We start from the raw sequence: 25,721 nt of genomic DNA, 5'->3' as shown, positions 1-25,721 counted from the left end.
CCATAGCCCTCTAAGGGCTTCCAAATATCACTTTGCCAATTCCACAAGAACTGTCTTAGCGAAAGGCTTCTTGAGGGGAAAGCTGTAACTCTGTGAGATGATTTCACAGAACACAAAGAAGTTTCTCAGAAAGCATCTTTCTCTTTGTTATCGGAGGATATTTCCCTTGGCCCTATAGTCTTCAATAGGATCCGAAATATCTGTTCTCAGATTCCACAGAAATAAGTCTAGCAAAGAGATCCACGATATACAGATGTAACTCTGTGAGATGAATTAACAGAACACTCAGCAGTTTCTCAGAAAGCTTCTTTCCAGATTTCATCTGAGGATATTTCCTTTTTCACCATAGCCCTCTAGGGGTTCCAAATAACACTTTGCCAATTCCACAAGAACTGTCTTAGCGAAAGGCTTCTTGAGGGGAAAGCTGTAACTCTGTGAGATGATTTCACAGAACACAAAGAAGTTTCTCAGAAAACTTCTTTCTCTTTGTTATCGGAGGATATTTCCTTTGGCCCTATAGTCTTCAATGGGATCCGAAATATCTGTTCTCAGATTCCACAGAAATAAGGCTAGCAAAGAGATCCAGGAAATACAGATGTAACTCTGTGAGATGAATTAACAGAACACTCAGCAGTTTCTCAGAAAGCTTCTTTCCAGATTTCATCTGAGGATATTTCCTTTTTCACCATAGCCCTCTAAGGGCTTCAAATATCACTTTGCCAATTCCACAAGAACTGTCTTAGAGAAAGGCTTCTTGAGGGGAAAGCTGTAGCTCAGTGAGATGATTTCACAGAACACAAAGAAGTTTCTCAGAAAGCTTCTTTCTCTTTGTTATCGGAGGATATTTCCTTTGGCCCTATAGTTTTCAATGGGATCCGAAATATCTCTTCTCAGATTCCACAGAAATAAGGCTAGCAAAGAGATCCACGAAATACAGATGTAACTCTGTGAGATGAATTAACAAAACACTAAGCAGTTTCTCAGAAAGCTTCTTTCCAGATTTCATCTGAGGATATTTCCTTTTTCACCATAGCCCTCTATGGGCTTCAAAATATCACTTTGCCAATTCCACAAGAACTGTCTTAGCGAAAGGCTTCTTGATTGGAATGCTGTAACTCTGTGAGATGATTTCACAGAATACAAAGAAGTTTCTCAGAAAGCTTCTTTGTCTTTGTTATCGGAGATTATTTCCTTTGGCCCTAGAGTCTTCAATGGGATCCGAAATATCTGTTCTCAGATTCCACAGAAATAAGGCTAGCAAAGAGATCCACGAAATACAGATGTAACTCTGTGAGATGAATTCACAGAACACTAAGCAGTTTCTCAAAAAGCTTCCTTCCAGATTTCATCTGAGGATATTTCCTTTTTCACCATAGCCCTCTATGGGCTTCCAAATATCACTTTGCAATTCCACAAGAACTGTCTTAGCGAAAGGCTTCTTGAGGGGAAAGCTGTAACTCGGTGAGATGATTTCACGGAACACGAAGAAGTTTCTCAGTAAGCTTCTTTCTCTTTGTTATCGGAGGATATTTCCTTTGGCCCTATAGTCTTCAACGGGATCCGAAATATCTGTTCTCAGATTCCACAGAAATAAGGCTAGCAAAGAGATCCACGAAATACAGATGTAACTCTGTGAGATGAATTAACAGAACACTCAGCAGTTTCTCAGAAAGCTTCCTTCCAGATTTCATCTGAGGATATTTCCTTTTTCACCATAGCCCTCTAGGGGCTTCTAAATATCACTTTGCCAATTCCACAAGAACTGTCTTAGCGAAAGGCTTCTTGAGGGGAAAGCTGTAACTCTGTGAGATGATTTCACAGAACACAAAGAAGTTTCTCAGAAAGCTTCTTTCTCTTTGTTATCGGAGGATATTTCCTTTGGCCCCATAGTCTTCAAGGGATCCGAAATATCTGTTCTCAGATTCCAAAGAAATAAGGCTAGCAAAGAGATCCACGAAATACAGATGTAACTCTGTGAGATGAATTAACAGAACACTAAGCAGTTTCTCAGAAAGCTTCTTTCCAGATTTCATCTGAGGATATTTCCTTTTTCACCATAGCCCTCTATGGGCTTCCAAATATCACTTTGCCAATTCCACAAGAACTGTCTTAGCGAAAGGCTTCTTGAGGGGAAAGCTGTAACTCTGTGAGATGATTTCACAGAACACAAAGAAGTTTCTCAGAAAGCATCTTTCTCTTTGTTATCGGAGGATATTTCCTTTGGCCCTATAGTCTTCAATAGGATCCGAAATATCTGTTCTCAGATTCCACAGAAATAAGTCTAGCAAAGAGATCCACGATATACAGATGTAACTCTGTGAGATGAATTAACAGAACACTCAGCAGTTTCTCAGAAAGCTTCTTTCCAGATTTCATCTGAGGATATTTCCTTTTTCACCATAGCCCTCTAGGGGTTCCAAATAACACTTTGCCAATTCCACAAGAACTGTCTTAGCGAAAGGCTTCTTGAGGGGAAAGCTGTAACTCTGTGAGATGATTTCACAGAACACAAAGAAGTTTCTCAGAAAACTTCTTTCTCTTTGTTATCGGAGGATATTTCCTTTGGCCCTATAGTCTTCAATGGGATCCGAAATATCTGTTCTCAGATTCCACAGAAATAAGGCTAGCAAAGAGATCCACGAAATACAGATGTAACTCTGTGAGATGAATTAACAGAACACTCAGCAGTTTCTCAGAAAGCTTCTTTCCAGATTTCATCTGAGGATATTTCCTTTTTCACCATAGCCCTCTATGGGCTTCCAAATATCACTTTGCCAATTCCACAAGAACTGTCTTACCGAAAGGCTTCTTGAGGGGAAAGCTGTAACTCTGTGAGATGATTTCACAGAACACAAAGAAGTTTCTCAGAAAGATTCTCTCTCTTTGTTATCGGAGGATATTTCCTTTGGCCCTATAGTCTTCAAAGGGATCCGAAATATCTGTTCTCAGATTCCACAGAAATAAGGCTAGCAAAGAGATCCACGAAATACGGATGTAACTCTGTGAGATGAATTAACAGAACACTCAGCAGTTTCTCAGAAAGCTTCCTTCCAGATTTCATCTGAGGATATTTCCTTTTTCACCATAGCCCTCTATGGGCTTCCTAATATCGCTTTGCCAATTCCACAAGAACTGTCTTAGCGAAAGGCTTCTTGAGGGGAAAGCTGTAACTCTGTGAGATGATTTCACAGAACACAAAGAAGTTTCTCAGAAAGCTTCTTTCTCTTTGTTATCGGAGGATATTTCCTTTGGCCCTATAGTCTTCAATGGGATCCGAAATATCTGTTCTCAGATTCCAAAGAAATAAGGCTAGCAAAGAGATACACGAAATACAGATGTAACTCTGTGAGATGAATTAACAGAACACTAAGCAGTTTCACAGGAAGCTTCTTTCCAGATTTCATCTGAGGATATTTCCTTTTTCACCATAGCCCTCTATGGGCTTCCAAATATCACTTTGCCAATTCCACAAGAACTGTCTTAGCGAAAGGCTTCTTGAGGGGAAAGCTGTAACTCCGTGAGATGATTTCACAGAACACAAAGAAGTTTCTCAGAAAGCTTCTTTCTCTTTGTTATCGGAGGATATTTCCTTTGGCCCCATAGTCTTCAATGGGATCCGAAATATCTGTTCTCAGATTCCAAAGAAATAAGGCTAGCAAAGAGATCCACGAAATACAGATGTAACTCTGTGAGATGAATTCACAGAACACTCAGCAGTTTCTCAGAAAGCTTCTTTCCAGATTTCATCTGTGGATATTTCCTTTTTCACCGTAGCCCTCTATGGGCTTCCAAATATCACTTTGCCAATTCCACAAGAACTGTCTTAGCGAAAGTCTTCTTGAGGGGAAAGCTGTAACTCTGTGAGATGATTTCACAGAACACGAAGAAGTTTCTCAGAAAGCTTCTTTCTCTTTGTTATCGGAGGATATTTCCTTTGCCCCTATAGTCTTCATAGGAATCCGAAATATCTGTTCTCAGATTCCAAAGAAATAACGCTAGCAAAGAGATCCACGAAATACAGATGTAACTCTGTGAGATGAATTAACAGAACACTCAGCAGTTTCTCAGAAAGCTTCTTTCCAGATTTCATCTGAGGATATTTCCTTTTTCAGCATAGCCCTCTATGGGCTTCCAAATATCACTTTGCCAATTCCACAAGAACTGTCTTAGCGAAAGGCTTCTTGAGGGGAAACCTGTAACTCTGTGAGATGATTTCACAGAACACAAAGAAGTTTCTCAGAAAGATTCTTTCTCTTTGTTATCGGAGGATATTTCCTTTGGCCCTATAGTCTTCAAAGGGATCCGAAATATCTGTTCTCAGATTCCACAGAAATAAGGCTAGCAAAGAGATCCACGAAATACAGATGTAACTCTGTGAGATGAATTAACAGAACACTCAGCAGTTTCTCCGAAAGCTTCCTTCCAGATTTCATCTGAGGATATTTCCTTTTTCACCATAGCCCTCTATGGGCTTCCTAATATCGCTTTGCCAATTCCACAAGAACTGTCTTAGCGAAAGGCTTCTTGAGGGGAAAGCTGTAACTCTGTGAGATGATTTCACAGAACACAAAGAAGTTTCTCAGAAAGCTTCTTTCTCTTTGTTATCGGAGGATATTTCCTTTGGCCCTATAGTCTTCAATGGGATCCGAAATATCTGTTCTCAGATTCCACAGAAATAAGGCTAGCAAAGAGATACACGAAATACAGATGTAACTCTGTGAGATGAATTAACAGAACACTAAGCAGTTTCACAGGAAGCTTCTTTCCAGATTTCATCTGAGGATATTTCCTTTTTCACCATAGCCCTCTATGGGCTTCCAAATATCACTTTGCCAATTCCACAAGAACTGTCTTAGCGAAAGGCTTCTTGAGGGGAAAGCTGTAACTCTGTGAGATGATTTCACAGAACACAAAGAAGTTTCTCAGAAAGCTTCTTTCTCTTTGTTATCGGAGGATATTTCCTTTGCCCCTATAGTCTTCATAGGAATCCGAAATATCTGTTCTCAGATTCCAATGAAATAAGGCTAGCAAAGAGATCCACGAAATACAGATGTAACTCTGTGAGATGAATTAACAGAACACTAAGCAGTTTCTCAGAAAGCTTCTTTCCAGATTTCATCTGAGGATATTTCCTTTTTCACCATAGCCCTCTAAGGGCTTCAAATATCACTTTGCCAATTCCACAAGAACTGTCTTAGCGAAAGGCTTCTTGAGGGGAAAGCTGTAACTCTGTGAGATGATTTCACAGAACACAAAGAAGTTTCTCAGAAAGCTTCTTTCTCTTTGTTATCGGAGGATATTTCCTTTGGCCCTATAGTCTTCAAAGGGATCAGAAATATCTCTTCTCAGATTCCACAGAAATAAGGCTAGCAAAGACTTCCACGAAATACAGATGTAACTCTGTGAGATGAATTAACAGAACACTCAGCAGTTTCTCAGAAAGCTTCTTTCCAGATTTCATCTGAGGATATTTCCTTTTTCACCGTAGCCCTCTATGGGCTTCCAAATATCACTTTGCCAATTCCACAAGAACTGTCTTAGCGAAAGGCTTCTTGAGGGGAAAGCTGTAACTCTGTGAGATGATTTCACAGAACACGAAGAAGTTTCTCAGAAAGCTTCTTTCTCTTTGTTATCGGAAGATATTTCCTTTGCCCCTATAGTCTTCATAGGAATCCGAAATATCTGTTCTCAGATTCCAAAGAAATAAGGCTAGCAAAGAGATCCACGAAATACAGATGTAACTCTGTGAGATGAATTAACAGAACACTAAGCAGTTTCTCAGAAAGCTTCTTTCCAGATTTCATCTGAGGATATTTCCTTTTTCACCATAGCCCTCTAAGGGCTTCAAATATCACTTTGCCAATTCCACAAGAACTGTCTTAGCGAAAGGCTTCTTGAGGGGAAAGCTGTAACTCTGTGAGATGATTTCACAGAACACAAAGAAGTTTCTCAGAAAGCTTCTTTCTCTTTGTTATCGGAGGATATTTCCTTTGGCCCTGTAGCCTTCAAAGGGATCCGAAATATCTGTTCTCAGATTCCACAGAAATAAGTCTAGCAAAGAGATCCACGAAATACCGATGTAACTCTGTGAGATGAATTAACAGAACACTAAGCAGTTTCTCAGAAAGCTTCTTTCCAGATTTCATCTGAGGATATTTCCTTTTTCACCGTAGCCCTCTATGGGCTTCCAAATATCACTTTGCCAATTCAACAAGAACTGTCTTAGCGAAAGGCTTCTTGAGGGGAAAGCTGTAACTCTGTGAGATGATTTCACAGAACACGAAGAAGTTTCTCAGAAAGCTTCTTTCTCTTTGTTATCGGAGGATATTTCCTTTGCCCCTATAGTCTTCATAGGAATACGAAATATCTGTTCTCAGATTCCAAAGAAATAAGGCTAGCAAAGAGATCCACGAAATACAGATGTAACTCTGTGAGATGAATTAACAGAACACTAAGCAGTTTCTCAGAAAGCTTCTTTCCAGATTTCATCTGAGGATATTTCCTTTTTCATCATAGCCCTCTAAGGGCTTCTAATATCACTTTGCCAATTCCACAAGAACTGTCTTAGCGAAAGGCTTCTTGAGGGGAAAGCTGTAACTCTGTGAGATGATTTCACAGAACACAAAGAAGTTTCTCAGAAAGCTTCTTTCTCTTTGTTATCGGAGGATATTTCCTTTGGCCCTATAGTCTTCAAAGGGATCCGAAATATCTGTTCTCAGATTCCACAGAAATAAGGCTAGCAAAGACATCCACGAAATACAGATGTAACTCTGTGAGATGAATTAACAGAACACTCAGCAGTTTCTCAGAAAGCTTCTTTCCAGATTTCATCTGAGGATATTTCCTTTTTCACCGTAGCCCTCTATGGGCTTCCAAATATCACTTTGCCAATTCCACAAGAACTGTCTTAGCGAAAGGCTTCTTGAGGGGAAAGCTGTAACTCTGTGAGATGATTTCACAGAACACGAAGAAGTTTCTCAGAAAGCTTCTTTCTCTTTTTTATCGGAGGATATTTCCTTTGCCCCTATAGTCTTCATAGGAATCCAAAATATCTGTTCTCAGATTCCAAAGAAATAAGGCTAGCAAAGAGATCCACGAAATACAGATGTAACTCTGTGAGATGAATTAACAGAACACTAAGCAGTTTCTCAGAAAGCTTCTTTCCAGATTTCATCTGAGGATATTTCCTTTTTCACCATAGCCCCCTAAGGGCTTCAAATAACACTTTGCCAATTCCACAAGAACTGTCATAGCGAAAGGCTTCTTGAGGGGAAAGCTGTAACTCTGTGAGATGATTTCACAGAACACAAAGAAGTTTCTCAGAAAGCTTCTTTCTCTTTGTTATCGGAGGATATTTCCTTTTGCCCTATAGTCTTCAAAGGGATCCGAAATATCTGTTCTCAGATTCCACAGAAATAAGGCTAGCAAAGAGATCCAGGAAATATAGATGTAACTCTGTGAGATGAATTAACAGAACACTCAGCAGTTTCTCAGAAAGCTTCTTTCCAGATTTCATCTGAGGATATTTCCTTTTTCACCATAGCCCTCTAAGGGCTTCCAAATATCACTTTGCCAATTCCACAAGAACTGTCTTAGCGAAAGGCTTCTTGAGGGGAAAGCTGTAACTCTGTGAGATGATTTCACAGAACACAAAGAAGTTTCTCAGAAAGCTTCTTTCTCTTTGTTATCGGAGGATATTTCCTTTGGCCCTAGAGTCTTCAATGGGATCCGAAATATCTGTTCTCAGATTCCACAGAAATAAGGCTAGCAAAGAGATCCACGAAATACAGATTTAACTCTGTGAGATGAATTAACAGAACACTAAGCAGTTTCTCAGAAAGCTTCTTTCCAGATTTCATCTGAGGATATTTCCTTTTTCACCATAGCCCTCTAAGGGCTTCCAAATATCACTTTGCCAATTCCACAAGAACTGTCTTAGCGAAAGGCTTCTTGAAGGGAAAGCTGTAACTCTGTGAAATGATTTCACAGAACACAAAGAAGTTTCTCAGAAAGCTTGTTTCTCTTTGTTATCGGAGATTATTTCCCTTGGCCCTGTAGGCTGCAATGGGATCCGAAATATCTGTTCTCAGATTCCACAGAAATAAGGCTAGCAAAGAGATCCACTAAAAACAGATGTAACTCTGTGAGATGAATTAACAGAACACTCAGCAGTTTCTCAGAAATCTTCTTTCCAGATTTCATCTGAGGATATTTCCTTTTTCACCATTGCCCTCTATGGGCTTCCAAATATCACTTTGCCAATTCCACAAGAACTGTCTTAGCGAAAGGCTTCTTGAGGGGAAAGCTGTAACTCTGTGAGATGATTTCACAGAACACAAAGAAGTTTCTCAGAAAGCTTCTTTCTCTTTGTTATCGGAGGATATTTCCTTTGGCCCTATAGTCTTCAAAGGGATCCGAAATATCTGTTCTCAGATTCCACAGAAATAAGGCTAGCAAAGACATCCACGAAATACAGATGTAACTCTGTGAGATGAATTAACAGAACACTCAGCAGTTTCTCAGAAAGCTTCTTTCCAGATTTCATCTGAGGATATTTCCTTTTTCACCGTAGCCCTCTATGGGCTTCCAAATATCACTTTGCCAATTCCACAAGAACTGTCTTAGCGAAAGGCTTCTTGAGGGGAAAGCTGTAACTCTGTGAGATGATTTCACAGAACACGAAGAAGTTTCTCAGAAAGCTTCTTTCTCTTTTTTATCGGAGGATATTTCCTTTGCCCCTATAGTCTTCATAGGAATCCAAAATATCTGTTCTCAGATTCCAAAGAAATAAGGCTAGCAAAGAGATCCACGAAATACAGATGTAACTCTGTGAGATGAATTAACAGAACACTAAGCAGTTTCTCAGAAAGCTTCTTTCCAGATTTCATCTGAGGATATTTCCTTTTTCACCATAGCCCCCTAAGGGCTTCAAATAACACTTTGCCAATTCCACAAGAACTGTCTTAGCGAAAGGCTACTTGAGGGGAAAGCTGTAACTCTGTGAGATGATTTCACAGAACACAAAGAAGTTTCTCAGAAAGCTTCTTTCTCTTTGTTATCGGAGGATATTTCCTTTTGCCCTATAGTCTTCAAAGGGATCCGAAATATCTGTTCTCAGATTCCACAGAAATAAGGCTAGCAAAGAGATCCAGGAAATACAGATGTAACTCTGTGAGATGAATTAACAGAACACTCAGCAGTTTCTCAGAAAGCTTCTTTCCAGATTTCATCTGAGGATATTTCCTTTTTCACCATAGCCCTCTAAGGGCTTCCAAATATCACTTTGCCAATTCCACAAGAACTGTCTTAGCGAAAGGCTTCTTGAGGGGAAAGCTGTAACTCTGTGAGATGATTTCACAGAACACAAAGAAGTTTCTCAGAAAGCTTCTTTCTCTTTGTTATCGGAGGATATTTCCTTTGGCCCTAGAGTCTTCAATGGGATCCGAAATATCTGTTCTCAGATTCCACAGAAATAAGGCTAGCAAAGAGATCCACGAAATACAGATTTAACTCTGTGAGATGAATTAACAGAACACTAAGCAGTTTCTCAGAAAGCTTCTTTCCAGATTTCATCTGAGGATATTTCCTTTTTCACCATAGCCCTCTAAGGGCTTCCAAATATCACTTTGCCAATTCCACAAGAACTGTCTTAGCGAAAGGCTTCTTGAAGGGAAAGCTGTAACTCTGTGAAATGATTTCACAGAACACAAAGAAGTTTCTCAGAAAGCTTGTTTCTCTTTGTTATCGGAGATTATTTCCCTTGGCCCTGTAGGCTGCAATGGGATCCGAAATATCTGTTCTCAGATTCCACAGAAATAAGGCTAGCAAAGAGATCCACTAAAAACAGATGTAACTCTGTGAGATGAATTAACAGAACACTCAGCAGTTTCTCAGAAATCTTCTTTCCAGATTTCATCTGAGGATATTTCCTTTTTCACCATAGCCCTCTATGGGCTTCCAAATATCACTTTGCCAATTCCACAAGAACTGTCTTAGCGAAAGGCTTCTTGAGGGGAAAGCTGTAACTCTGTGAGATGATTTCACAGAACACAAAGAAGTTTCTCAGAAAGCTTCTTTCTCTTTGTTATCGGAGGATATTTCCTTTGGCCCTATAGTCTTCAATAGGATCCGAAATATCTGTTCTCAGATTCCACAGAAATAAGTCTAGCAAAGAGATCCACGATATACAGATGTAACTCTGTGAGATGAATTAACAGAACACTCAGCAGTTTCTCAGAAAGCTTCTTTCCAGATTTCATCTGAGGATATTTCCTTTTTCACCATAGCCCTCTAGGGGTTCCAAATAACACTTTGCCAATTCCACAAGAACTGTCTTAGCGAAAGGCTTCTTGAGGGGAAAGCTGTAACTCTGTGAGATGATTTCACAGAACACAAAGAAGTTTCTCAGAAAACTTCTTTCTCTTTGTTATCGGAGGATATTTCCTTTGGCCCTATAGTCTTCAATGGGATCCGAAATATCTGTTCTCAGATTCCACAGAAATAAGGCTAGCAAAGAGATCCACGAAATACAGATGTAACTCTGTGAGATGAATTAACAGAACACTCAGCAGTTTCTCAGAAAGCTTCTTTCCAGATTTCATCTGAGGATATTTCCTTTTTCACCATAGCCCTCTATGGGCTTCCAAATATCACTTTGCCAATTCCACAAGAACTGTCTTACCGAAAGGCTTCTTGAGGGGAAAGCTGTAACTCTGTGAGATGATTTCACAGAACACAAAGAAGTTTCTCAGAAAGATTCTCTCTCTTTGTTATCGGAGGATATTTCCTTTGGCCCTATAGTCTTCAAAGGGATCCGAAATATCTGTTCTCAGATTCCACAGAAATAAGGCTAGCAAAGAGATCCACGAAATACGGATGTAACTCTGTGAGATGAATTAACAGAACACTCAGCAGTTTCTCAGAAAGCTTCCTTCCAGATTTCATCTGAGGATATTTCCTTTTTCACCATAGCCCTCTATGGGCTTCCTAATATCGCTTTGCCAATTCCACAAGAACTGTCTTAGCGAAAGGCTTCTTGAGGGGAAAGCTGTAACTCTGTGAGATGATTTCACAGAACACAAAGAAGTTTCTCAGAAAGCTTCTTTCTCTTTGTTATCGGAGGATATTTCCTTTGGCCCTATAGTCTTCAATGGGATCCGAAATATCTGTTCTCAGATTCCAAAGAAATAAGGCTAGCAAAGAGATACACGAAATACAGATGTAACTCTGTGAGATGAATTAACAGAACACTAAGCAGTTTCACAGGAAGCTTCTTTCCAGATTTCATCTGAGGATATTTCCTTTTTCACCATAGCCCTCTATGGGCTTCCAAATATCACTTTGCCAATTCCACAAGAACTGTCTTAGCGAAAGGCTTCTTGAGGGGAAAGCTGTAACTCCGTGAGATGATTTCACAGAACACAAAGAAGTTTCTCAGAAAGCTTCTTTCTCTTTGTTATCGGAGGATATTTCCTTTGGCCCCATAGTCTTCAATGGGATCCGAAATATCTGTTCTCAGATTCCAAAGAAATAAGGCTAGCAAAGAGATCCACGAAATACAGATGTAACTCTGTGAGATGAATTCACAGAACACTCAGCAGTTTCTCAGAAAGCTTCTTTCCAGATTTCATCTGTGGATATTTCCTTTTTCACCGTAGCCCTCTATGGGCTTCCAAATATCACTTTGCCAATTCCACAAGAACTGTCTTAGCGAAAGTCTTCTTGAGGGGAAAGCTGTAACTCTGTGAGATGATTTCACAGAACACGAAGAAGTTTCTCAGAAAGCTTCTTTCTCTTTGTTATCGGAGGATATTTCCTTTGCCCCTATAGTCTTCATAGGAATCCGAAATATCTGTTCTCAGATTCCAAAGAAATAACGCTAGCAAAGAGATCCACGAAATACAGATGTAACTCTGTGAGATGAATTAACAGAACACTCAGCAGTTTCTCAGAAAGCTTCTTTCCAGATTTCATCTGAGGATATTTCCTTTTTCAGCATAGCCCTCTATGGGCTTCCAAATATCACTTTGCCAATTCCACAAGAACTGTCTTAGCGAAAGGCTTCTTGAGGGGAAACCTGTAACTCTGTGAGATGATTTCACAGAACACAAAGAAGTTTCTCAGAAAGATTCTTTCTCTTTGTTATCGGAGGATATTTCCTTTGGCCCTATAGTCTTCAAAGGGATCCGAAATATCTGTTCTCAGATTCCACAGAAATAAGGCTAGCAAAGAGATCCACGAAATACAGATGTAACTCTGTGAGATGAATTAACAGAACACTCAGCAGTTTCTCCGAAAGCTTCCTTCCAGATTTCATCTGAGGATATTTCCTTTTTCACCATAGCCCTCTATGGGCTTCCTAATATCGCTTTGCCAATTCCACAAGAACTGTCTTAGCGAAAGGCTTCTTGAGGGGAAAGCTGTAACTCTGTGAGATGATTTCACAGAACACAAAGAAGTTTCTCAGAAAGCTTCTTTCTCTTTGTTATCGGAGGATATTTCCTTTGGCCCTATAGTCTTCAATGGGATCCGAAATATCTGTTCTCAGATTCCACAGAAATAAGGCTAGCAAAGAGATACACGAAATACAGATGTAACTCTGTGAGATGAATTAACAGAACACTAAGCAGTTTCACAGGAAGCTTCTTTCCAGATTTCATCTGAGGATATTTCCTTTTTCACCATAGCCCTCTATGGGCTTCCAAATATCACTTTGCCAATTCCACAAGAACTGTCTTAGCGAAAGGCTTCTTGAGGGGAAAGCTGTAACTCTGTGAGATGATTTCACAGAACACAAAGAAGTTTCTCAGAAAGCTTCTTTCTCTTTGTTATCGGAGGATATTTCCTTTGCCCCTATAGTCTTCATAGGAATCCGAAATATCTGTTCTCAGATTCCAATGAAATAAGGCTAGCAAAGAGATCCACGAAATACAGATGTAACTCTGTGAGATGAATTAACAGAACACTAAGCAGTTTCTCAGAAAGCTTCTTTCCAGATTTCATCTGAGGATATTTCCTTTTTCACCATAGCCCTCTAAGGGCTTCAAATATCACTTTGCCAATTCCACAAGAACTGTCTTAGCGAAAGGCTTCTTGAGGGGAAAGCTGTAACTCTGTGAGATGATTTCACAGAACACAAAGAAGTTTCTCAGAAAGCTTCTTTCTCTTTGTTATCGGAGGATATTTCCTTTGGCCCTATAGTCTTCAAAGGGATCAGAAATATCTCTTCTCAGATTCCACAGAAATAAGGCTAGCAAAGACTTCCACGAAATACAGATGTAACTCTGTGAGATGAATTAACAGAACACTCAGCAGTTTCTCAGAAAGCTTCTTTCCAGATTTCATCTGAGGATATTTCCTTTTTCACCGTAGCCCTCTATGGGCTTCCAAATATCACTTTGCCAATTCCACAAGAACTGTCTTAGCGAAAGGCTTCTTGAGGGGAAAGCTGTAACTCTGTGAGATGATTTCACAGAACACGAAGAAGTTTCTCAGAAAGCTTCTTTCTCTTTGTTATCGGAAGATATTTCCTTTGCCCCTATAGTCTTCATAGGAATCCGAAATATCTGTTCTCAGATTCCAAAGAAATAAGGCTAGCAAAGAGATCCACGAAATACAGATGTAACTCTGTGAGATGAATTAACAGAACACTAAGCAGTTTCTCAGAAAGCTTCTTTCCAGATTTCATCTGAGGATATTTCCTTTTTCACCATAGCCCTCTAAGGGCTTCAAATATCACTTTGCCAATTCCACAAGAACTGTCTTAGCGAAAGGCTTCTTGAGGGGAAAGCTGTAACTCTGTGAGATGATTTCACAGAACACAAAGAAGTTTCTCAGAAAGCTTCTTTCTCTTTGTTATCGGAGGATATTTCCTTTGGCCCTGTAGCCTTCAAAGGGATCCGAAATATCTGTTCTCAGATTCCACAGAAATAAGTCTAGCAAAGAGATCCACGAAATACCGATGTAACTCTGTGAGATGAATTAACAGAACACTAAGCAGTTTCTCAGAAAGCTTCTTTCCAGATTTCATCTGAGGATATTTCCTTTTTCACCGTAGCCCTCTATGGGCTTCCAAATATCACTTTGCCAATTCAACAAGAACTGTCTTAGCGAAAGGCTTCTTGAGGGGAAAGCTGTAACTCTGTGAGATGATTTCACAGAACACGAAGAAGTTTCTCAGAAAGCTTCTTTCTCTTTGTTATCGGAGGATATTTCCTTTGCCCCTATAGTCTTCATAGGAATACGAAATATCTGTTCTCAGATTCCAAAGAAATAAGGCTAGCAAAGAGATCCACGAAATACAGATGTAACTCTGTGAGATGAATTAACAGAACACTAAGCAGTTTCTCAGAAAGCTTCTTTCCAGATTTCATCTGAGGATATTTCCTTTTTCATCATAGCCCTCTAAGGGCTTCTAATATCACTTTGCCAATTCCACAAGAACTGTCTTAGCGAAAGGCTTCTTGAGGGGAAAGCTGTAACTCTGTGAGATGATTTCACAGAACACAAAGAAGTTTCTCAGAAAGCTTCTTTCTCTTTGTTATCGGAGGATATTTCCTTTGGCCCTATAGTCTTCAAAGGGATCCGAAATATCTGTTCTCAGATTCCACAGAAATAAGGCTAGCAAAGACATCCACGAAATACAGATGTAACTCTGTGAGATGAATTAACAGAACACTCAGCAGTTTCTCAGAAAGCTTCTTTCCAGATTTCATCTGAGGATATTTCCTTTTTCACCGTAGCCCTCTATGGGCTTCCAAATATCACTTTGCCAATTCCACAAGAACTGTCTTAGCGAAAGGCTTCTTGAGGGGAAAGCTGTAACTCTGTGAGATGATTTCACAGAACACGAAGAAGTTTCTCAGAAAGCTTCTTTCTCTTTTTTATCGGAGGATATTTCCTTTGCCCCTATAGTCTTCATAGGAATCCAAAATATCTGTTCTCAGATTCCAAAGAAATAAGGCTAGCAAAGAGATCCACGAAATACAGATGTAACTCTGTGAGATGAATTAACAGAACACTAAGCAGTTTCTCAGAAAGCTTCTTTCCAGATTTCATCTGAGGATATTTCCTTTTTCACCATAGCCCCCTAAGGGCTTCAAATAACACTTTGCCAATTCCACAAGAACTGTCATAGCGAAAGGCTTCTTGAGGGGAAAGCTGTAACTCTGTGAGATGATTTCACAGAACACAAAGAAGTTTCTCAGAAAGCTTCTTTCTCTTTGTTATCGGAGGATATTTCCTTTTGCCCTATAGTCTTCAAAGGGATCCGAAATATCTGTTCTCAGATTCCACAGAAATAAGGCTAGCAAAGAGATCCAGGAAATATAGATGTAACTCTGTGAGATGAATTAACAGAACACTCAGCAGTTTCTCAGAAAGCTTCTTTCCAGATTTCATCTGAGGATATTTCCTTTTTCACCATAGCCCTCTAAGGGCTTCCAAATATCACTTTGCCAATTCCACAAGAACTGTCTTAGCGAAAGGCTTCTTGAGGGGAAAGCTGTAACTCTGTGAGATGATTTCACAGAACACAAAGAAGTTTCTCAGAAAGCTTCTTTCTCTTTGTTATCGGAGGATATTTCCTTTGGCCCTAGAGTCTTCAATGGGATCCGAAATATCTGTTCTCAGATTCCACAGAAATAAGGCTAGCAAAGAGATCCACGAAATACAGATTTAACTCTGTGAGATGAATTAACAGAACACTAAGCAGTTTCTCAGAAAGCTTCTTTCCAGATTTCATCTGAGGATATTTCCTTTTTCACCATAGCCCTCTAAGGGCTTCCAAATATCACTTTGCCAATTCCACAAGAACTGTCTTAGCGAAAGGCTTCTTGAAGGGAAAGCTGTAACTCTGTGAAATGATTTCACAGAACACAAAGAAGTTTCTCAGAAAGCTTGTTTCTCTTTGTTATCGGAGATTATTTCCCTTGGCCCTGTAGGCTGCAATGGGATCCGAAATATCTGTTCTCAGATTCCACAGAAATAAGGCTAGCAAAGAGATCCACTAAAAACAGATGTAACTCTGTGAGATGAATTAACAGAACACTCAGCAGTTTCTCAGAAATCTTCTTTCCAGATTTCATCTGAGGATATTTCCTTTTTCACCATTGCCCTCTATGGGCTTCCAAATATCACTTTGCCAATTCCACAAGAACTGTCTTAGCGAAAGGCTTCTTGAGGGGAAAGCTGTAACTCTGTGAGATGATTTCACAGAACACAAAGAAGTTTCTCAGAAAGCTTCTTTCTCTTTGTTATCGGAGGATATTTCCTTTGGCCCTATAGTCTTCAAAGGGATCCGAAATATCTGTTCTCAGATTCCACAGAAATAAGGCTAGCAAAGACATCCACGAAATACAGATGTAACTCTGTGAGATGAATTAACAGAACACTCAGCAGTTTCTCAGAAAGCTTCTTTCCAGATTTCATCTGAGGATATTTCCTTTTTCACCGTAGCCCTCTATGGGCTTCCAAATATCACTTTGCCAATTCCACAAGAACTGTCTTAGCGAAAGGCTTCTTGAGGGGAAAGCTGTAACTCTGTGAGATGATTTCACAGAACACGAAGAAGTTTCTCAGAAAGCTTCTTTCTCTTTTTTATCGGAGGATATTTCCTTTGCCCCTATAGTCTTCATAGGAATCCAAAATATCTGTTCTCAGATTCCAAAGAAATAAGGCTAGCAAAGAGATCCACGAAATACAGATGTAACTCTGTGAGATGAATTAACAGAACACTAAGCAGTTTCTCAGAAAGCTTCTTTCCAGATTTCATCTGAGGATATTTCCTTTTTCACCATAGCCCCCTAAGGGCTTCAAATAACACTTTGCCAATTCCACAAGAACTGTCTTAGCGAAAGGCTACTTGAGGGGAAAGCTGTAACTCTGTGAGATGATTTCACAGAACACAAAGAAGTTTCTCAGAAAGCTTCTTTCTCTTTGTTATCGGAGGATATTTCCTTTTGCCCTATAGTCTTCAAAGGGATCCGAAATATCTGTTCTCAGATTCCACAGAAATAAGGCTAGCAAAGAGATCCAGGAAATACAGATGTAACTCTGTGAGATGAATTAACAGAACACTCAGCAGTTTCTCAGAAAGCTTCTTTCCAGATTTCATCTGAGGATATTTCCTTTTTCACCATAGCCCTCTAAGGGCTTCCAAATATCACTTTGCCAATTCCACAAGAACTGTCTTAGCGAAAGGCTTCTTGAGGGGAAAGCTGTAACTCTGTGAGATGATTTCACAGAACACAAAGAAGTTTCTCAGAAAGCTTCTTTCTCTTTGTTATCGGAGGATATTTCCTTTGGCCCTAGAGTCTTCAATGGGATCCGAAATATCTGTTCTCAGATTCCACAGAAATAAGGCTAGCAAAGAGATCCACGAAATACAGATTTAACTCTGTGAGATGAATTAACAGAACACTAAGCAGTTTCTCAGAAAGCTTCTTTCCAGATTTCATCTGAGGATATTTCCTTTTTCACCATAGCCCTCTAAGGGCTTCCAAATATCACTTTGCCAATTCCACAAGAACTGTCTTAGCGAAAGGCTTCTTGAAGGGAAAGCTGTAACTCTGTGAAATGATTTCACAGAACACAAAGAAGTTTCTCAGAAAGCTTGTTTCTCTTTGTTATCGGAGATTATTTCCCTTGGCCCTGTAGGCTGCAATGGGATCCGAAATATCTGTTCTCAGATTCCACAGAAATAAGGCTAGCAAAGAGATCCACTAAAAACAGATGTAACTCTGTGAGATGAATTAACAGAACACTCAGCAGTTTCTCAGAAATCTTCTTTCCAGATTTCATCTGAGGATATTTCCTTTTTCACCATAGCCCTCTATGGGCTTCCAAATATCACTTTGCCAATTCCACAAGAACTGTCTTAGCGAAAGGCTTCTTGAGGGGAAAGCTGTAACTCTGTGAGATGATTTCACAGAACACAAAGAAGTTTCTCAGAAAGCTTCTTTCTCTTTGTTATCGGAGGATATTTCCTTTGGCCCTATAGTCTTCAATAGGATCCGAAATATCTGTTCTCAGATTCCACAGAAATAAGTCTAGCAAAGAGATCCACGATATACAGATGTAACTCTGTGAGATGAATTAACAGAACACTCAGCAGTTTCTCAGAAAGCTTCTTTCCAGATTTCATCTGAGGATATTTCCTTTTTCACCATAGCCCTCTATGGGCTTCCAAATAACACTTTGCCAATTCCACAAGAACTGTCTTAGCGAAAGGCTTTTTGAGGGGAAAGCTGTAACTCTGTGAGATGATTTCACAGAACACAAAGAAGTTTCTCAGAAAGCTTCTTTCTCTTTGTTATCGGAGATTATTTCCTCTGGCCCTATAGTCTTCAATGGGATCCGAAATATCTCTTCTCAGATTCCACAGAAATAAGGCTAGCAAAGAGATCCACGAAATACAGATGTAACTCTGTGAGATGAATTAACAGAACACTAAGCAGTTTCTCAGAAAGCTTCTTTCCAGATTTCATCTGAGGATATTTCCTTTTTCACCATAGCCGTCTATGGGCTTCCAAATATCACTTTGCCAATTCCACAAGAACTGTCTTAGCGAAAGGCTTCTTGAGGGAAAAGCTGTAACTCTGTGAGATGATTTCACAGAACACAAAGAAGTTTCTCAGAAAGCTTCTTTCTCTTTGTTATCGGAGGATATTTCCTTTGGCCCTATAGTCTTCAATGGGATCCGAAATATCTGTTCTCAGATTCCAAAGAAATAAGGCTAGCAAAGAGATCCACGAAATACAGATGTAACTCTGTGAGATGAATTAACAGAACACTCAGCAGTTTCACAGAAAGCTTCTTTCCATTTTTCATCTGAGGATATTTCCTTTTTCACCATAGCCCTCTATGGGCTTCCAAATATCACTTTGCCAATTCCACAAGAACTGTCTTAGCGAAAGGCTTCTTGAGGGGAAAGCTGTAACTCTGTGAGATGATTTCACAGAACACGAAGAAGTTTCTCAGAAAGCTTCTTTCTCTTTGTTATCGGAGGATATTTCCTTTGCCCCTATAGTCTTCATAGGAATCCGAAATATATGTTCTCAGATTCCAAAGAAATAAGGCTAACAAAGAGATCCACGAAATACAGATGTAACTGTGTGAGATGAATTAACAGAACACTAAGCAGTTTCTCAGAAAGCTTCTTTCCAGATTTCATCTGAGGATATTTCCTTTTTCACCATAGCCCTCTATGGGCTTCCAAATATCACTTTGCCAATTCCACAAGAACTGTCTTAGCGAAAGGCTTCTTGAGGGGAAAGCTGTAACTCTGTGAGATGATTTCACAGAACACAAAGAAGTATCTCAGAAAGCTTCTTTCTCTTTGTTATCGGAGGATATTTCCTTTGACCCTATAGTCTTCAAAGGGATCCGAAATATCTGTTCTCAGATTCCACAGAAATAAGGGTAGCAAAGAGATCCACCAAATACAGATGTAACTCTGTGAGATGAATTAACAGAACAGTAAGCAGTTTCTCAGAAAGCTTCTTTCCAGATTTCATCTGAGGATATTTCCTTTTTCACCATAGCCCTCTATGGGCTTCCAAATATCACTTTGCCAATTCCACAAGAACTGTCTTAGCGAAAGGCTTCTTGAGGGGAAAGCGGTAACGCTGTGAGATGATTTCACAGAACACAAATAAGTTTCTCAGAAAGCTTCTTTCTCTTTGTTATCGGAGATTATTTCCTTTGGCCCTATAGGCTTCAATGGGATCCGAAATATCTGTTCTCAGATTCCACAGAAATAAGGCTAGCAAAGAGATCCTCGACATACAGATGTAACTCTGTGAGATGAATTAACAGAACACTAAGCAGTTTCTCAGAAAGCTTCTTTCCAGATTTCATCTGAGGATATTTCCTTTTTCACCATAGCCCTCTATGGGCTTCCAAATATCACTTTGCCAATTCCACAAGAACTGTCTTAGCGAAAGGCTTCTTGAGGGGAATGCTGTAACTCTGTGAGATGTTTTCACGGAACACAAAGAAGTTTCTCAGAAAGCTTCTTTCTATTTGTTATCGGAGATTATTTCCTTTGGCCCTATAGTCTTCAATGGGATCCGAAATATCTGTTCTCAGATTCCACAGAAATAAGGCTAGCAAAGAGATCCACGAAATACAGATGTAACACTCTGAGATGAATTAACAGAACACTCAGCAGTTTCTCAGAAAGCTTCTTTCCAGATTTCATCTGAGGATAATTCCTTTTTCACCATAGCCCTCTATGGGCTTCCAAATATCACTTTGCCAATTCCACAAGAACTGTCTTAGCGAAAGGTTTCTTGAGGGGAATGCTGCAACTCTGTGAGATGATTTCACAGAACACAAAGAAGTTTCTCAGAAAGCTTCTTTCTCTTTGTTATCGGAGATTATTTCCTTTGGCCCTATAGTCTTCAATGGGATCCGAAATATCTGTTCTCAGATTCCACAGAAATAAGGCTAGCAAAGAGATCCACGATATACAGATGTAACTCTGTGAGATGAATTAACAGAACACTAAGCAGTTTCTCCGAAAGCTTCTTTCCAGATTTCATCTGAGGATATTTCCTTTTTCACCATAGCCCTCTATGGGCTTCCAAATATCACTTTGCCAATTCCACAAGAACTGTCTTAGCGAAAGGCTTCTTGAGGGGAAAGCTGTAACTCTGTGAGATGATTTCACAGAACACAAAGAAGTTTCTCAGTAAGCTTCTTTGTTTTTCTTATCGGAGGATATTTCCTTTGGCCCTATAGTCTTCAAAGGGATCCGAAATATCTGTTCTCAGATTCCACAGAAATAAGTCTAGCCAAGAGATCCACGAAATACAGATGTAACTCTGTGAGATGAATTGACAGAACACTAAGCAGTTTCTCAGAAAGCTTCTTTCCAGATTTCATCTGAGGATATTTCCTTTTTCACCATAGCCCTCTATGGGCTTCCAAATATCACTTTGCCAATTCCACGAGAACAGTCTTAGCGAAAGGCTTCTTGAGGGGAAAGCTGTAACTCTGTGAGATGATTTCACAGAACACAAAGAAGTTTCTCAGAAAGATTCTTCTCTTTGTTATCGGAGGATATTTCCTTTGGCCTTATAGTCTTCAAAGGGATCCGAAATATCTGTTCTCAGATTCCACAGAAATAAGGCTAGCAAAGAGATCCACGAAATACAGATGTAACTCTGTGAGATGAATTAACAGAACACTCAGCAGTTTCTCAGAAAGCTTCCTTCCAGATTTCATCTGAGGATATTTCCTTTTTCACCGTAGCCCTCTATGGGCTTCCAAATATAGCTTTGCCAATTCCACAAGAACTGTCTTAGCGAAAGGCTTCTTGAGGGGAAAGCTGTAACTCTGTGAGATGATTTCACAGAACACAAAGAAGTTTCTCAGAAAGCTTCTTTCTCTTTGTTATCGGAGGATATTTCCTTTGGCCCTATAGTCTTCAAAGGGATCCGAAATATCTGTTCTCAGATTCCACAGAAATAAGGCTAGCAAAGACATCCACGAAATACAGATGTAACTCTGTGAGATGAATTAACAGAACACTCAGCAGTTTCTCAGAAAGCTTCTTTCCAGATTTCATCTGAGGATATTTCCTTTTTCACCGTAGCCCTCTATGGGCTTCCAAATATCACTTTGCCAATTCCACAAGAACTGTCTTAGCGAAAGGCTTCTTGAGGGGAAAGCTGTAACTCTGTGAGATGATTTCACAGAACACGAAGAATTTTCTCAGAAAGCTTCTTTCTCTTTTTTATCGGAGGATATTTCCTTTGCCCCTATAGTCTTCATAGGAATCCAAAATATCTGTTCTCAGATTCCAAAGAAATAAGGCTAGCAAAGAGATCCACGAAATACAGATGTAACTCTGTGAGATGAATTAACAGAACACTAAGCAGTTTCTCAGAAAGCTTCTTTCCAGATTTCATCTGAGGATATTTCCTTTTTCACCATAGCCCCCTAAGGGCTTCAAATAACACTTTGCCAATTCCACAAGAACTGTCTTAGCGAAAGGCTTCTTGAGGGGAAAGCTGTAACTCTGTGAGATGATTTCACAGAACACAAAGAAGTTTCTCAGAAAGCTTCTTTCTCTTTGTTATCGGAGGATATTTCCTTTTGCCCTATAGTCTTCAAAGGGATCCGAAATATCTGTTCTCAGATTCCACAGAAATAAGGCTAGCAAAGAGATCCAGGAAATACAGATGTAACTCTGTGAGATGAATTAACAGAACACTCAGCAGTTTCTCAGAAAGCTTCTTTCCAGATTTCATCTGAGGATATTTCCTTTTTCACCGTAGCCCTCTATGGGCTTCCAAATATCACTTTGCCAATTCCACAAGAACTGTCTTAGCGAAAGGCTTCTTGAGGGGAAAGCTGTAACTCTGTGAGATGATTTCACAGAACACGAAGAAGTTTCTCAGAAAGCTTCTTTCTCTTTTTTATCGGAGGATATTTCCTTTGCCCCTATAGTCTTCATAGGAATCCAAAATATCTGTTCTCAGATTCCAAAGAAATAAGGCTAGCAAAGAGATCCACGAAATACAGATGTAACTCTGTGAGATGAATTAACAGAACACTAAGCAGTTTCTCAGAAAGCTTCTTTCCAGATTTCATCTGAGGATATTTCCTTTTTCACCATAGCCCCCTAAGGGCTTCAAATAACACTTTGCCAATTCCACAAGAACTGTCTTAGCGAAAGGCTTCTTGAGGGGAAAGCTGTAACTCTGTGAGATGATTTCACAGAACACAAAGAAGTTTCTCAGAAAGCTTCTTTCTCTTTGTTATCGGAGGATATTTCCTTTTGCCCTATAGTCTTCAAAGGGATCCGAAATATCTGTTCTCAGATTCCACAGAAATAAGGCTAGCAAAGAGATCCAGGAAATACAGATGTAACTCTGTGAGATGAATTAACAGAACACTCAGCAGTTTCTCAGTAAGCTTCTTTCCAGATTTCATCTGAGGATATTTCCTTTTTCACCATAGCCCTCTAAGGGCTTCCAAATATCACTTTGCCAATTCCACAAGAACTGTCTTAGCGAAAGGCTTCTTGAGGGGAAAGCTGTAACTCTGTGAGATGATTTCACAGAACACAAAGAAGTTTCTCAGAAAGCTTCTTTCTCTTTGTTATCGGAGGATATTTCCTTTGGCCCTAGAGTCTTCAATGGGATCCGAAATATCTGTTCTCAGATTCCACAGAAATAAGGCTAGCAAAGACATCCACGAAATACAGATGTAACTCTGTGAGATGAATTAACAGAACACTAAGCAGTTTCTCAGAAAGCTTCTTTCCAGATTTCATCTGAGGATATTTCCTTTTTCACCATAGCCCTCTAAGGGCTTCCAAATATCACTTTGCCAATTCCACAAGAACTGTCTTAGCGAAAGGCTTCTTGAAGGGAAAGCTGTAACTCTGTGAAATGATTTCACAGAACACAAAGAAGTTTCTCAGAAAGCTTCTTTCTCTTTGTTATCGGAGGATATTTCCTTTGGCCCTAGAGTCTTCAATGGGATCCGAAATATCTGTTCTCAGATTCCACAGAAATAAGGCTAGCAAAGACATCCACGAAATACAGATTTAACTCTGTGAGATGAATTAACAGAACACTAAGCAGTTTCTCAGAAAGCTTCTTTCCAGATTTCATCTGAGGATATTTCCTTTTTCACCATAGCCCTCTAAGGGCTTCCAAATATCACTTTGCCAATTCCACAAGAACTGTCTTAGCGAAAGGCTTCTTGAAGGGAAAGCTGTAACTCTGTGAAATGATTTCACAGAACACAAAGAAGTTTCTCAGAAAGCTTGTTTCTCTTTGTTATCGGAGATTATTTCCCTTGGCCCTGTAGGCTGCAATGGGATCCGAAATATCTGTTCTCAGATTCCACAGAAATAAGGCTAGCAAAGAGATCCACTAAAAACAGATGTAACTCTGTGAGATGAATTAACAGAACACTCAGCAGTTTCTCAGAAATCTTCTTTCCAGATTTCATCTGAGGATATTTCCTTTTTCACCATAGCCCTCTATGGGCTTCCAAATATCACTTTGCCAATTCCACAAGAACTGTCTTAGCGAAAGGCTTCTTGAGGGGAAAGCTGTAACTCTGTGAGATGATTTCACAGAACACAAAGAAGTTTCTCAGAAAGCTTCTTTCTCTTTGTTATCGGAGGATATTTCCTTTGGCCCTATAGTCTTCAATAGGATCCGAAATATCTGTTCTCAGATTCCACAGAAATAAGTCTAGCAAAGAGATCCACGATATACAGATGTAACTCTGTGAGATGAATTAACAGAACACTCAGCAGTTTCTCAGAAAGCTTCTTTCCAGATTTCATCTGAGGATATTTCCTTTTTCACCATAGCCCTCTATGGGCTTCCAAATAACACTTTGCCAATTCCACAAGAACTGTCTTAGCGAAAGGCTTCTTGAGGGGAAAGCTGTAACTCTGTGAGATGATTTCACAGAACACAAAGAAGTTTCTCAGTAAGCTTCTTTGTTTTTCTTATCGGAGGATATTTCCTTTGGCCCTATAGTCTTCAAAGGGATCCGAAATATCTGTTCTCAGATTCCACAGAAATAAGTCTAGCCAAGAGATCCACGAAATACAGATGTAACTCTGTGAGATGAATTGACAGAACACTAAGCAGTTTCTCAGAAAGCTTCTTTCCAGATTTCATCTGAGGATATTTCCTTTTTCACCATAGCCCTCTATGGGCTTCCAAATATCACTTTGCCAATTCCACGAGAACAGTCTTAGCGAAAGGCTTCTTGAGGGGAAAGCTGTAACTCTGTGAGATGATTTCACAGAACACAAAGAAGTTTCTCAGAAAGATTCTTCTCTTTGTTATCGGAGGATATTTCCTTTGGCCTTATAGTCTTCAAAGGGATCCGAAATATCTGTTCTCAGATTCCACAGAAATAAGGCTAGCAAAGAGATCCACGAAATACAGATGTAACTCTGTGAGATGAATTAACAGAACACTCAGCAGTTTCTCAGAAAGCTTCCTTCCAGATTTCATCTGAGGATATTTCCTTTTTCACCGTAGCCCTCTATGGGCTTCCAAATATAGCTTTGCCAATTCCACAAGAACTGTCTTAGCGAAAGGCTTCTTGAGGGGAAAGCTGTAACTCTGTGAGATGATTTCACAGAACACAAAGAAGTTTCTCAGAAAGCTTCTTTCTCTTTGTTATCGGAGGATATTTCCTTTGGCCCTATAGTCTTCAAAGGGATCCGAAATATCTGTTCTCAGATTCCACAGAAATAAGGCTAGCAAAGACATCCACGAAATACAGATGTAACTCTGTGAGATGAATTAACAGAACACTCAGCAGTTTCTCAGAAAGCTTCTTTCCAGATTTCATCTGAGGATATTTCCTTTTTCACCGTAGCCCTCTATGGGCTTCCAAATATCACTTTGCCAATTCCACAAGAACTGTCTTAGCGAAAGGCTTCTTGAGGGGAAAGCTGTAACTCTGTGAGATGATTTCACAGAACACGAAGAATTTTCTCAGAAAGCTTCTTTCTCTTTTTTATCGGAGGATATTTCCTTTGCCCCTATAGTCTTCATAGGAATCCAAAATATCTGTTCTCAGATTCCAAAGAAATAAGGCTAGCAAAGAGATCCACGAAATACAGATGTAACTCTGTGAGATGAATTAACAGAACACTAAGCAGTTTCTCAGAAAGCTTCTTTCCAGATTTCATCTGAGGATATTTCCTTTTTCACCATAGCCCCCTAAGG

The sequence above is a fragment of the Macaca fascicularis genome, chromosome 19 (genome assembly GCF_037993035.2).
Source record: "Macaca fascicularis isolate 582-1 chromosome 19, T2T-MFA8v1.1".
Classification (NCBI taxonomy): Eukaryota; Metazoa; Chordata; class Mammalia; order Primates; family Cercopithecidae; genus Macaca; species Macaca fascicularis.
Note: the sequence above shows the minus strand (reverse complement) of the source record.